Source organism: Nicotiana attenuata, unplaced genomic scaffold (genome assembly GCF_001879085.1).
Source record: "Nicotiana attenuata strain UT unplaced genomic scaffold, NIATTr2, whole genome shotgun sequence".
Classification (NCBI taxonomy): domain Eukaryota; kingdom Viridiplantae; phylum Streptophyta; class Magnoliopsida; order Solanales; family Solanaceae; genus Nicotiana; species Nicotiana attenuata.
This window is the reverse complement of record NW_017671814.1, coordinates 218,704-229,543: the sequence shown is the minus strand read 5'-3', so window position 1 is coordinate 229,543 and position 10,840 is coordinate 218,704. Positions and strand designations below refer to the sequence as shown.

Sequence of the window (10,840 nt, the reverse complement as noted above, 5' to 3'; positions counted from 1 at the left end):
TTTATCCTTCACACTATCTATTTTGCCACTTAGAATTCTCCTCTATGGAATACTTTTTATTATAATTATATATATTTTTTAACTATATAATAAGCAAAGGTCCTTCGTAGGACGAAGGGTATTACCGTAAAATAGCATTTGCTTTATGGGGTATTATGGTAAAAGTACTGACTTGAAGACTTCCAGGTGTCCAACTTGAAACACCACGTGTGTTTAGCTTTTGGCCTTTCTTTGGTTCTTCTTGCCATCAAAGAAAACTACTCAAATTTTCAATTCTCACTCCATCTTTCTTCTGCTTTTTACTTCCCTCTTTCTGGTGAGTTTTCTTCTGAATTTGCTTACTGATTTCAACTTCTTCTATTTGGGTTCCATTGCAGATTTGCAGTGTGCGAACCAAATTCCGACTTCAAACAAAGATTCCTAAATTGTGTGCAGGTAATGTTTTTACATTATAATTTCATCAAGAAATTAGAGATTTTAGGCTAGGGTTTGAAATTGGGGTTCTAAACCTTCAATTAAACTTTCATTTCATAGATGGTTCAAGCAATTGAAAGGTTTTCGGATGCACATTGAATTTTTTTTCCACTTCAAGGGGAAGAAAGGAGAAAGGCCTTTAATGGAGAAGCTATTTGATAGTGATTTGTAGGTGACTCATATTTTAGAGGTAAGAGATGAACTTCCCACTTCCTAATTGAGCAATAAAATTTTTTGTGATTACTTTAATTTTAGTTATGGAAGGTCAGAGATAATTGACTGTAGTAAAATGTTGTAAACATTCTTTCTTTCAAGAGACAATTAAGCAATTCAAATGGAATCAATCTGATATACTGAAAGCTAAGAAATTGTCATTTTTATTTCGTTCATATGATGTTTGATATTTGTTTTCAGGAATCCTCGCCGGCATCTCTTGCTCAAGGATGGTAGAGGTGATAACGGAAGAGCTTTTATTAGGCATTGGCAATTTGGGTATATCAACCAAGAAAAAGAAGAAACAGAAAAGTCAAAATATTGACAATGTGGAGTTGGACATGTCGGAACATGTAAATAGGTATGTTGATAATGTAGCTATTCTATATTTTTTGTTTGGTGTTATAACTCATACTGGTATTGATTTAAATATGTTTGACTGATACATAAAGAAGTGTTATAACTTTGTTATCATGATTTAATTATTTCCTGCATCCTATTTCATGTTTCAGACTTTTCATTTTGCAAACATATAGAACTTTTATTGGAAATATTCGTGTATATTAGACAACATTTTTCAGGTATTCCATCCCTATCAGTAATCAAATAAATTTTGTACAGGGATTGAAAGAACTTAAAAGAAGTATTGTTTTGTTTTTTCAGGAAAAAGAAGTATTGTTCCACCAGCACTAATACACTACAAGGTGTTCTGCGCATGTTTGTTCACTCTAAGGACTATATATACATCTATATTGTCAAGAAAGTGTATGAAAACTCAACCAAGGGGGCATCTTGCAACTGAAACACAGTATATATATCTGAATGAGATTGGGATACATTATTTTAAATGGGAGGCTAAAAACACAACAATTGAATTTCATAGATGTTTGGGCAACTGATGCTCCTGATAACTAAAACTTCTAAACCTCCCTCAGTTAAATATCACAAATTCAATTTTTTACACCCGAAATTAGTTTTCTTGAGTGTTGGATACTGCATAGGTGATTTTACCAGATTGAGTTTCTCTTTGACAATCAGAGAAAACTTAGTATCGAGATAGATGTAGAAACAAACCATTCATTGTCATAAAGACACATGCACTATGCATTATAACATGTGTCTCCTTATTTCATTTGTACTGATTCATGTTTCCAGAACCTACACCCTGCACCAAATCTTAGATAGATCAGTTTCCAATATCCACATCATTAGTTTGTTCTTCTCTGTGGGCTTCACTGGTCTAATTGTTAAATTTCTAGATTTGAGTTTTAAGTTCTCTATGGTTTGAGGCTTTGAGCTTTACTTTTTCCAGTTCAAGCTTGGTTCTGTTCAACTGTGTAGTTTCGCGCAGACAGAATGAAATTCAAATATGAGTAAGGGATATCCATTAATCCATTCCGAGGGAATAGTGAATACATTCTGATTTCGTGGAGAAAAAAAGAAGGATCAAATACATGAAGTTTATGAACCATGCAATACAATACCGATGTTTACAGATCACAAGGAAGGGCAGAAACAAGTACCAGCAGAGCATCTGGTAAGGTGATTTTCTCATCAACTGTTGCAGCTCTGTCTTCATCTATTCCAGGGTAATGTGAGGGATCGCTTACACTGGTATATTAAACAACTGAAGTAGAGGTAATAAACAACTGAAGTAGAGGTAATACTCTGTTTCCTATATTTTCATTATTGTTGCCCCTGTTGAAATGAAGAGGATTATATGTTTCTCTTTTACATTGAATAAAATAAGAAAGTATCTATTGACTTTAGGCTTTAGGTTGTTTAGACATCATTAATTAGTTGCTCATTAATTAGTTGCTTTATTATTTTACTACCTTGCATGATGAAGCAATTGTAAGGCCCCGTAAAAAAAATTGTGCTCAAAACCTAGTAGCTTGTAGTGTCAGGTTCCGAATATGTGTTGGGGCGGTTCGGACCGATCGTACTGATCTAAGTATTTAAAAATCAAAGAACTAAGTTTTTCCAGAAAAGTGTTATTTTGCGATCCAGAATGCGGTCGCAAATTATGTATGCGGACCGCATTTCTGCCGCAGATTGAGTCAGTGGTTTGGTTAAAATTAAGGTCAAAATGCGGTCCATTATGCGACCGCATAACTGATATGCGGACCGCATTTCTATCGCAAAGTGAGTTAATGTGTCAGTCAAATTTGAGGTAAAAAATGCGGTGCATTATGCGACCGCAAAATGGGTATACTGACCGCATTTCCGCCGCAGACCCAAACAGTAGGATTGGATTTTTTGGAGCACTTTTGCGGTCCATTATGCGGACCGCATTTCATCTCTGCGGTCGCAAAGTGCGACCGCATATCTGACTCGGGTACCTATTTTTCTAAATTTTAAACCCGACCCCCTTTTTAATAAAACACCTCAACCCCTCATTTTAACGAGTTTTATGAACAAAATAAGAGAGAGGAAGAGAGGGTTCTTGAGAGAGAAAGTCATCTTCATCGAATTTGATTCTTCAAAACTATCCGGGCCGGGAAATTTCAAAGTGATTATCTTCATCCCCATTCTTGTAGGTAAAATCCTTAACCCTTTTTCATTGATTTTTAGGTTTAAACATAAAGGGGGATTTTCATGCATCGATTCTTGAAAAAAAAGTTGAAACATACATGCATGTCTTTTAAAACCTAAAACCTAGTAAGGGAAATTGGGTAGAAGTAGAGGTTTGCAAAAGAAGGGCTGATAACCTAAAAATGTTCGGGTAGTAATTGTGAGCTTCAATTCTAAGAAATGTGTGTTAACTTGTGCACTAGATTGACGTTGCTAGACCGTTTGGTGAATTGAAAGTAGAAGTTAAAAGGAAATTCGGCTCCAGGTATGTATGGCTAACTTTAACCTTTGTAGAGTCACCTTGTTTGGTGAACGAGTATTTGGTATGTGTTACTTATGTGGACTATTTGTGAATCGGTTGCTTCACGGGTGTTAAGGCAGGATGGCCTATTTCTTGAACTCTTGCGATTAATATGCCTTTTGAACATTGTTGGTTAAATGTTCCGATATGATGGTGTAGATAAAGGGCTACAAACCATGTTTGTGTGGAAATGTGTTTATGTGGTAAGGGCTGTGTAGTAAATGATGGAAAGAACTCGTAATTGATACAAATGAAAACTCTTTGTGAATTGTTATTGTTGTGAAATGATATTCTGGATGGCCTGAAGCCATGTGGTTGAACTGTGGACTATTGTTGTTGTGTGAAATGTGATTGTCCGGTGGGATCGGGTTGCGCGCCGCAACACAAAATGATAAATTGTGGGTTGGGGTGATAAGGATGGCCGAGGTAATAAGGGTGGAAAAGTGATCGAAATCACTATTGAAATGAACGTATGTGAAAGTTGTGAAATCGTTGATGTAATGAAATGATGTTGGAAGGGAAAAAGGAGAGATTGTGAAACTTGTTTTGACTTTGGTTGTTCCTTTCATGCGCATTTAATTGTTGATTCTATTACTGTACATTACTTGTGTATTGTTTGAGTTTACTTGGGGTAAAGTTTGTTCATACATACGAGTACAATTCAAATGTACTGACGTCCCTTTTGTCGGGGGCGCTACATTCGTGTTATGATTGTAGGTGGATCTATAGCAGGTACTCCAGTCCACCGTCCGTAGCACTCTTTCACTTTCCGTCAGCTGAATTGGTGAGCCCCTTTTCTCTCAGGGCCCTGTGTGGCTCATGCCGCTTTTATTCCGGAGTCTTGCTTTGGCATTTGTGTAAGGTATAGTCGGAGCCTTGTCACCGGCAAGTATTGCATCATCCGTTTGTATCCTTAGAGGCTCTGTAGACACAATGTGTGTGGTGTACATATGTATTTTGGGTAAGTAATGGTACGGTTCGGAATCATGATCCACGTTGGTAAATGTTGTAAGTATTGGGTATCATATGATGGTAATGATAAAAAGTAGAAATGAATTCAAGTTGTAAGTTTATGCTTAAGTTATAAATGGCTATTTCACAGGAATAATGTATATTGAAATCACGGGGTAACGCGTGAGATAGGAAAGGCAATTCCAGGTTCGGTTGACTGGGGTCCTCCGGTTGAGCGCCGGTCGCGTCCCTCGATTTTGGGGCGTGACGGCAATGGGATGAAAAGCTAATTTCAGAAATTGGCACTCTTAGAAATATTATATAACTTAATTGTCTTTGCCTAGGTCCTAAGTAGCTCTCCGAAGCAATTCTTTAGCTCTTCAATTATGTCATGTCGAATTGCATTCTTTTTTGCTAGGTCACTATTTCTAGGGATGACATTGTCATTCTTGACTGTGCTGGTTGGAGACATAGATGAAAGGATGAATATATTGTTGCGCTTGCATATAAACTAATATCAACATAAGCGACATAATTACTATCCGAAATGTGTTGTTGAATATATGTTGGTCCTCTGTATTTTGACATATTAAATTAGTACTAATTGTCTTGAGAACACCTTATTATGACAAAGAGAAGTTATAGGAATGATTAACTATGCTTTTTTTAATTACCCCAAAAATAAATAACAACTTTTCGTATATGGAATTTGCTACTTTTAGTTTGGGATAACCATTCAAGGAACTTTTTTTTTTTCTCTTAGTCTTTAGTTCTTTTATATGTCACTTTCTCTAATTTCTAATTATGCACTTTTGCACAATTTTGTTTTGCCAACGGAGATTTATGTATCGAGTTCAGCGTGAGAACATTTCGTTGTATTTAAGATAGGTATGATATTAATTAATATTTTTTACTATCTATAGATATTTTATTCATCTAATTGCTACTGATGGAATATTTGTCCGATTTTTCTAAATATAACTTTTTTACCGGATTCAACTCTTTGGTGCTCTAATTTGAAAAGGACTTTAGCGACACCAAAAACTACAAACATTCTTCACAAGCAAGGTAATACCCTCATTCACTTTACCTTTTTTTTCTCCAAATGCCAGTATTCAATTAATCACATATTGTCTTGTATGAAAAAAAAAACAGTTGTGACGTAGAGAGTTGCATTATGAAATGCTATATGTGAATCTTTTCTTTGAAACTCAGTTAGAGTTGAACAAAGTCAACAAAACTTCATAGTAGAGTTGTCAAATTGGATGTAGATATGTATATCGTAGAGGCCAGGCGTGTTGCCTCTTAGGACATTGTATACTCAGCTAACAGTTGCTCCTTCAAGGTAAGCTACCAAATCATGGTTAGATTCAAAATTCTATAATATAATTGCATTTACTTAATGACTTGCTACCATACTTTCTTAAGGAGAGGATTGGTAACTGTTCGTGTTACGAACAGTGTAGGGACTGAGGAATTCGTGTAAAATTTAAATAATGGTATGGCTGTTGCTCTTTCTCAATAGAGTGTCTTTTTTTTAAATTTTTTACCTTTGTTCTCGATATGAGTATACTACTAAATGCTACCAGATAACGAAATAGTGCATTTGGGATGCTGAAAACTATTTCCATCTCTCTTTGGGATTCATTTATTCTAGAAAAATTACGCCAGGCTAAGAAGAAAATTATTTATAAAGAAAGAGTTGTAAGTATTTTATTATTAAGTTTTGCGCTGAATACGCCACTTAAATCCCAAAGCATCTCCATATTGGAAATATAGTTTCTCATTTGAATCATTTCTCAGAATCAAGTTACTCCGAAGATAGTCGAGACATAAATTTAGTTGAACAAATAAGTGAAGTGGTAAGAACTACCAACCTTGAGAAACTATTTTAACTTTTCTCATGAAATCGAACCTTTGCAAAGCCTGCAAGTGAATCTGCTTCAAGGAAATAAGTAGTTTCTTTTATAATTTGTCTCTACAAGGTCTTAACTTTATTAGCTGATTAAAAAATGCTGAGCCTATGACTTGGTATAAATGTGATCATGAGCTATTATTGAAATATCGTGTACTCGCTCTACCATTTGAGGTGCGAAAACAATCAAGCTATAATACTTAGGATTATCATGCTATGAAAGTGCTACTACCTTTCAGATTTGTTGCATCAGAAGAGCTAATCCTCAAAATTATTGGACAGTTGGAGCGGGAAAAAGGTTCTTGAACTTCCATTGGATACTATCTTTATGTCGCAAAGAATATTTGTGAGATAGAATGTTTTTACTGGGAAAATAGGTTATGAGGAATTTAATTAACAATCACGAGAAGGGAAATGTACGATTGACCATTAGAACTATGATAAGAAAAGAGCCTAATTAAATTAGGAAGACCATTAGTACATTGCTATTTAAAATGTTGGATTTAATAAGGTTAATGAACGACTTTATATATAATATGCCTCTTCCCTCACCATTGTTTATATCTCTTATGCAATCATTTGTTTTGCTTTCAGGTGTATGGAGGATTGACAACACATTTGATATGCTTCACTTGGTTGGAGTATCAAGTTTGGTGTCATTCTTCTGCATAGCCTCTCAAAAATCTGTAAGTCGCCCAATTACAATTAAGTATGATTGATTAGTTAAGGTGATACCAGTCTTGATTACAAAATTATAGGTGTTAGTACTTGAAGTACTTGATGTTAAAATTTTTCGCTAATTGATTAATACATGGAATATATCTATTTTTAGCCTGAGGATATTACAATTGAACTTTTATGATCTATATGTATCTTCAATATCCATTAGCCCCTTAACCCCTTCCCCAAACATGTCCACCTATGTACATATAAATATTATATTCATAATAAATATTTGTCCCGCTTTGGTCTTCTCAAGTTGAGGAGGAACCTAATAAATGATAAATAAAAATTCATGAATGGTTAAATAGGAGGCTAAATTTAAACTTTTAGTTTTTCTTAAAAGGTTGTAAGGCTAGATAATTGAACGTGGAACTTGTAGACCTTTTCTTTGTTGGATTAGTGATTTATTTCATGACTCCCTTTCTTGGAAAGAATTGGTAAAAATAATAAAATGACTTCAAATATTCTTAATCATTTATTTTAATTGAATATGTTGGTTTTTCTTTTGTTGAAAGCAATTGGTCTATTTTCTTACAATTTGTAAGAGAAAGAATAAGAAAAGAATAAGAAACAACTTTTTGCTAGCCAAAACACATTTACTTTAATATGCCTTTTAGAAACAAACTTTTAGGATCAAAACAAAATTGTTGGTAATACTGTTTCTCCGGATCCATAATCAAGAAACGTGTTTGTAAGCTATTTACTAACAAAATATTTCATATAGAAAGAAAAATATAGTTCGTGCATAACTTTTATATGCGATATGTAAAAGATAGGTTTACTGTACTTTTAAGTTAAGTAGGTATCATTGTGAGACAGCCTATAAAAGAAAAGTGACCATTCAATCTGAGATTCAGCAGGGAAGGGTCAAACTATGGAATCTTTGAGTCTATATTTAGGTGTCAAAATCTTTAGCTACTGGCTTCATATAAAATACAATTGTGAAAGTATTTGTGTGCCCTTTTCATGTACTTTTTGATTGGTCGGGAATTTGAAAATGGGTATAAGGAATCAACTGCTCAATATTATACTTTAAATTTTTAAATTGCCATAAACAATTGGATATCTGAGAGTGCTTCTGTACTATCCTTATTTCTTCTCACATATCTAGTAAAAATTGCACGGGGCGCCCTATTTGGGCGCCCCTTTTTAACCCGTAGCCGCTTTGTCTTTTTGTTTGCATCTGTACCCACTTTTTAAAAAACTTCAGCTTCCCTTTATAACTGGGAAACTTCAGCTCTAGAGGTGAAATTTTCGGGTTACTACTTCAGCTCTAGAGCTGAAGTTTTTATTTTATAACTTGAATTTCGGGTTACTAAACAAAAACTTCAGCTCTAGAGCTAAAGTTTTTATTTTTTAACTGGAAAACTTCAGCTCTAGAGTTGAAGTTTTTATTTTTTAACTTGAAAACTTCAGCTCTAGAGCTGAAGTTTCCGGGTTACTAAACAAAAACTTCAGCTCTAAAGCTGAAGTTTTTATTTTATAACTTGAAAACTTCAGCTCTAGAGCTGAAGTTTCCGGGTTACTAAACAAAAACTTCAGCTCTAAAGCTGAAGTTTTTATTCTATAACTGGCAAACTTCAGCTCTAGAGCTGAAGTTTCCCGGTTACTAAACAAAAACTTATAAAATAAAACTTCAGCTCTAGAGCTGAAGTTTTTATTTTATAACTGGCAAACTTCAGCTCTAGAGCTGAAGTTCGCGAGTTAAAAAAAAAACTTCAGCTCTAGAGCTGAACTTCAGGCCCGGCTACTAAAATGTTGAAGTTTTGTGTAATTGCCTCTGCTACTTCAGCCCCGTGTGCTGAAGTTATGTGAAAAAGCGGGTTGTAATTTTTTTTGCAAAGCGGGCACAGGTTAAAATGTGGCACAAAAAGCGAGTATAGATGCAAATGCCCCCACATATCTATATTGACGATTGATGTTTGCTTGTCTTTTGAAGGTAATAAACAACTTCTCCTATGTTGTTCTGTTCACTATGCTATTGTTTCGAGTATAACAAGAGTAACTTCTGAGCTGGCCAATGTAGCTGATACTTAAAAGGGAACGATGGGTCAAAATGTGCTTGTGATGTGCTTTTAGACACAGATTTCCTCTATTTTGTGGGTGTTGCATCAATAATATCTTTGTTGTAATAGATACATGGAAGTAGTAGAGTAGTAGAATGTTTGGATCATCAAGAAAAATCACAATACATAATACGTTGGGCCTGTGCATGGCAGGGGCAACCCTATCTAGTATATATATATATATATATATGCTAATTTATGGTTTTACTTATACTTAAAATTTTGTTAGACATTGTCACACCTCCCTTTTTACACACCTACCCGAAGGATAATGTATAAGGGAGTTTTTCCATTTAAAGTGACATTATTCGAAATGGGATTATTTATTTAGTTTTAGAGTCGCCACTTGGGAAAGGATTGGCTTTTGGTGTCCCAAGTCACCGGTTTAACTTGAATTCCAGATCGAGGAAAATTTCGACTTCCCATTTGGAGTCTGCGAACCAGAAATTCTGAATAAGAAATTCTGTTGACCCGAGGGAAGGTGTTAGGCACCCCTGGATCCCGTGGTTCTAGCATGGTCGCTTAAATTATTATAATTGGCTAAAAATTTGATTTTAATACATGTTTTAACTTATGTGCTTTTTAAATTTAAACTGCTTTTATTATTATTTTTAAAGAGAATTGCAACGTCGTGAAAACGCGTCTCGAACCACGTCATATATTTGCACCCGCGGTTTTTGACACATTTCGACTTCGTTGAGATTTGGATTTGGGTCACATAAATGTGCACCCGTATTTTAAGAAGGTAATATCATTAAATGTCGGGCCTAAAGCAGCTAGCGTGTTATTAACTTTGCGGGAGGCCATGAAATTCGCTAAATGGCACGTCCCAAATTCTAAGGATTTTAATAGAAGTATTTTAGGAGGGCCACGCAATTTATGATTTTTGTTTGGCGCGACGCACCTCGATTTTATTTTTAAAGGATGCTAGACTAAGGTTGAAGGGTCATGAACTATTATGTTATTTAAGAAGGCCTTCCTAGAATTATTTTTGAGGGCCTTACTAATTGACTAAGGTCATAAGGACTAGATGTGGGCTATGAATTTAAAATCTAGTAACTAAATACAAAGACTAAAGTGACGCAACTGGGCCTGAAGGAGAGGCCCAATATTTAATATTTGAATCTCTAAAACTACCTGCGTACAAAACGCCTCCGCTGTAAAGCTAATTAATGTTTTGGGCCTCTAAACAGGCCTATTTCAATCACCTGGGCAGCCAAGTATAACAATCAATTTGAATTTGTTTATTCTCTTTCAATTTATAGCCCAAAAGCCAGGTGAGTTAAGAACCAAGTTGGGCCATGCATAAGTAAAATCAGCGCCCAGATTTTATTCAAATAAAAGGCTGTCATGTTTTGGCTCATAAACGAGCCCAAATCAGGCACTGAATTTAAATTGGATTGCAGAAATACTGAATTTGAATCATAATGAAGCCTAATAATTTTACAGAATGCATGAACAATTCAACTCCGTTCACATGCTGATTTTAAGTCTAATTTCATGCTCATATTGAAATTGTATGTATCCTGATGAACCACACCCACTCATTCTAAGGTTTTTACTTCCAGAACAACGTTTAAACTTATACAGCACATTTGCAGAACTTAAAACAATTATTGAACT

General features: G+C 34.9%; 2 long non-coding RNA genes across 2 annotated transcripts; both read left to right on the top strand.

Annotated features, from left to right (window-relative positions):
• Nucleotides 1–247: 247 nt before the first annotated feature.
• On the top strand, nt 248–2,608 carry LOC109210371. The gene is made up of 4 exons (XR_002065539.1): nt 248–435; nt 535–664; nt 889–1,048; nt 1,351–2,608. It is a non-coding gene; the product is annotated as an uncharacterized LOC109210371 (long non-coding RNA).
• Nucleotides 2,609–4,365: 1,757 nt separating this feature from the next.
• LOC109210370 lies at nt 4,366–9,362 on the top strand. The gene is made up of 2 exons (XR_002065538.1): nt 4,366–7,114; nt 9,091–9,362. It is a non-coding gene; the product is annotated as an uncharacterized LOC109210370 (long non-coding RNA).
• The last annotated feature ends 1,478 nt before the right edge of the window (nt 9,363–10,840 follow it).